Raw genomic sequence first — 4,355 nt, 5'->3', positions numbered from 1 at the left:
CTATTTTGTATTGTTATGTTTTTAAAATAATAGCCATTCTATAAGGTAAAAAATATGATATCCCTTTTTGGTTTTGATCTTCATTTCCCTAACAGCTAGTGCTGTTGAACATTTTTTTTCACATGCTTTTTAGCCATTTGTATTTCCTCATTGGAAAAATGTCTATTCAAGTCTTTTGACCATGTTTTAATTGGGTTGCTTTTCTTTTCATAGTTGAGTTGTATGCTCTCTTTATATAACATGGATATCAAACCCTTAGCGGGTATGTGGTTTCCAAATATTTTCTTCCATTGAGTATGCTGCCTTTTTACTTTCTTGACAAAGCATTTTGAGGAACAAAAGTGTTTAAGTTTGAGGAGGTCCCATTTATCTATTTTTCCTTTGTTGTTCCTGCATGGGTGTAAGGTTTAAGAAACTACCAGCTACCATAAGATCTTGAAGATGTTTCCCTACATTTTATTCTAGTAGTTTTATGGTTGTCACTTTTATATTTAGCATCTTGATCCATTTTGAGTTAATTTTTGTAGAAGATGTTAGATAGGGTTCTATTTCTTTCTTTTGGTTTATGGATATCCAGTTCTCCCAGCACCATTTGTTGAAAAGACTTTTCTGCCCCAGCTTGGTGGGCCTGAGTGCCTTTACAAAAATCACTAGACTGTAGACATGAGTATCTATTTCTGAGTTCTTGACCTAAGTCCATTGGTCAGTATGTCCATCTTTAAGCCATTACCATGCTGATTTTTACTACTGTAGCTAAGTAATATACTTTAAAGTCAGGAATGAGAGTCCTTCAACTTTGTTCTTCTTTTTAAAGACATTTTTGTCTATTCAGGGCCACTTACCCTTACAAATATATTTGATAACTGTTTTTTCCATATCTGGGGAAAAAAAAGGCTGTTGGAATTTTTATTGGAATAGCATTGAATCTGTAATTCAGTTTGGATAGAACTGACATCTTTGACATCTTAACAATTTTTAGTTTTTCCAATCCATGAACATGAAATATCCTTCCATTGATTTAGGTCTTCTTTGTTTCTTTTAGCAATTGTAGTTTTCTGAATACAGGTCCTTTATGGACCTTATTGGATTTCTTTAGTTGCTATTATAAATGGATTTTTTTCTGACTTCTTCCACAGATTACTCATCAGTAGCATATAGAAATGCAGCTTATTTTTGCCTAATTTATGTCCTATGACTTTACTGAACTCATTTATTAGTTCTAGTATATTTATTGTATTTTGTTTTGTTTTGTTTTGTTTTTTTGGATTTTCTAGATATAGGATCATATGGTCAGCAATGAGAAGTTTTACTTCTTCCTTTCCTATATGGGTGCCTTTTATTACTTTTTATTGCCTAATTGCTCTATCTAGAACCTCTAGCACAATATTCAATAACAGTGGTGACAGTGGGCATCTATATCTTGTTCCCAATCTCAGCAAGAAAGCTTTCAGTCTTTCACTGTTGAGTACAATGCTAGCTGTGAGTTTTTCATATATGTACTTCACCATGTTGAGAAAGATTTCTTCTTTTCCTATCATTTGGAGTGCTTTTATCAAGAAAGGGTGCTGTATTTTTTCAAATACCTTTTCTGTGTCAATTGAAAATGTCATGTGATTTTTTTGCCTTCAATTTATTAATGTGGTTTATTACACTATTTGATTTTTGGGGGTTGAACCACCCTTTCACACCTGGGATAAAACCCAAGTGATCATGGTGTAGAATTATTTTTTTCAGTCTTAAAATATAGATATTATTTATTTATTTCTCCCCCCTTATCCTTGTTGTTTGTGCACACTGTCTGCTCTCTGTTCATCTTCTTTTTACGAGGCACTGGGAACTGAACCTGGGACCTCCCATGTGGGAAGGAGGCACCCAATCACTTGAGCCACATCCACACCTGCTTGTTGTGCCTCTTCATTGCATTGTCTCACTACATCATCTTCTTGCATCAACTTGCTATGTCAGCCCACTCCCTTGCTGTCTTGCTTGTCTTCTTTAGGAGGCACCAGGAACTGAACCTGGGACCTCCCATATGGTGCCCAGCTGTTGGAGCCACATCTGCTTCCCTAATTCCTTTACTGTACTTTTGGATTCAGTTTGCAAGTATTTTGTTAAGGACTTTTGCATCTATATTCATTAGAGAAATTGGCCTATACTTTCCTTTTCAGAATACCTTTATGTAGTTTTGGTGTTGGAGTGGTGTTGGCTTCATGGAATGAATAGTGTTCTTTCCTGCTCAATTTCTTGAAAGAGCTTATGCAAGATTGGTATTAGATCATCTTTGAATGATTGGTAGAATTCACTGGTGAGAAGCCACCTCGTAGTGGGATTTATATTTTTGGTAGGTTTTTGATGAATGTTTCAATTTCTTCTCTTGTGATTGGCTTGTTGAGGTCTTCTATTTCTTCTAGGATCAGTGTAGTTTATTTGTGTGTTTGTAGGAATTTGTCCATTTCATTTACATTGTGTAATTTCTTGGTGTACAGTTGTTTAAAGTATCCTTTTATGATTACTCTTATTTCAGTGGGGTTACTCATAATGTCCCGTCTCATATCTGATTTTATTTGCATCTTCTTTTTTTTTCTTTGTCAGTCAATTTTGTTGATCTTCTCAAAGAGTGAACTTTTGATTTTGTTGACTCTATTGTTTTTCATTCTCAATTTCATTTATTCCTGCTGTGTTCTTTATTATTTCTTTCCCTTGGTTTAGTTTGGAAATAGTTTGATGTTCTTTTGCAATTTCCTTCCTGTGTGCAGTTATGTCTTTGGTTTTGGTTTTTTCTTTTTAAATGTAGGCATTGAGGGTTATAAATTTCCCACTCAGCACTGCCTTTGCTATATCCCATGTCCCATAAGTTTTGATATGCTGTGTTCTCATTTTCATTTGTCTCAAGATATTTACTGATTTCTCCTGCAATTTCTTATTTGATCCACTGATTATATAAGAGTATGGAAAAGTAGATGTGGCTTAAGCAATTAGGTTCCTATCTACCATATGGGATGTCCCAGGTTCGATTCCTGGGGCCTCCTGGTGAAGGTGAGCTGTCCCACACAGTAAGCTTGCTCATGTGGAGAGGTGGCCCACATAGAGAGCAACAAGATGAGGCAACAAAAGCAAACACAGAAGAAAAAGACAATGAGTGACACAACAAACCAGGGAGCTGAGGTGGCTCAAGCAATTGAGTGACTCTCTCCCACATTGGAAATTCCCAGGATTGATTCCTGGTGCCTCCTAAAGAGAGGATGAGAAGAGAAGACAAGCAGACACAGAAACATGCTCAGTGAATGGATATAGAGAACAGATAGTAAGTGCAAGTGGGGGGGGGGGTGATAAATAAATGAAATAAATATTTTTTTTAAAAAGAGTATGTCATTTAATCTCTCTATATTTGTGAATTTTCCCTTTTTGTGTCTGTTATTGGTTTCCAGCTTCATTCCATTATGATCAGAAAAAGTGCTTTATATAATTTCAATCTTTTTAAATTTATTGAGACCTGTCTTGGACCCAACACCTGGTCTATCCTGGAGCAGGATCCATGAGCACTTGAAAGGAATGCATGTCCTACTGTTTTGGAGTGTAATGCTTTATAAATGTCTTTTAGGTCTTGTTCACTTGTCATATTATTCAAGCTCTCTGTTTCCTTATTTATCTGCTGTGAAGATATTCTGTCCAATGCTGAGACAATGTATTGAAATCTCCAACTATTATTGTAGAGATGTCTATTTCTCCTCTCAGTTTTACCAGTGTCCCCTTCATGTACCTTGGGCACTCAGGTTAGATGCATAAATATTTAATATAAGTATTTTCCTTTGGCGAATTGCTCCTCTTATTAATATATAATGACCTTCTTCATCCCTTACAATAGTTTTGCCTTTAAAAATCTATTTTGTCCAATGTTAATATCTCTACTCCAGATTATTTTTGGTTACTGTTTGCACAGTATATATTTTTCCAACCTTTCACTTTCAATCTTATTGTATCCTAATGTCTAAGGTGAGTCTTTGTACACAGCCTATAGATGGCCCATAGTTTTCATTCATTCTTTCAGTCTGTGTCTTCTGATTGGGGAATTCAACTGATTAATGTTCATGGTTATAATGGTAAAGGCATTCCTTATTTCATCAATTTTGTCCTTTAGCTTTCTGTTGTCATATCTTACTTTTGTCTATTTTTTTACCTTTTAATTTACTCTTCCTAACAATCTTCATTTCTACACTTTTCTCCAAGTCTCCCACCCTTATTTGTTCCTTCTGGGCTGAAGCACTCCCTTTAGTATTTCTTGTAAATCTGGTCTTTTGGTAACATGCTCCCTTAGTCTTTTTTTGTTTTTGTTTTTCTGTGAAGAATGTAAATTC

The sequence above is a fragment of the Dasypus novemcinctus genome, chromosome 27, assembly GCF_030445035.2.
Source record: "Dasypus novemcinctus isolate mDasNov1 chromosome 27, mDasNov1.1.hap2, whole genome shotgun sequence".
Classification (NCBI taxonomy): Eukaryota; Metazoa; Chordata; class Mammalia; order Cingulata; family Dasypodidae; genus Dasypus; species Dasypus novemcinctus.
Note: the sequence above shows the minus strand (reverse complement) of the source record.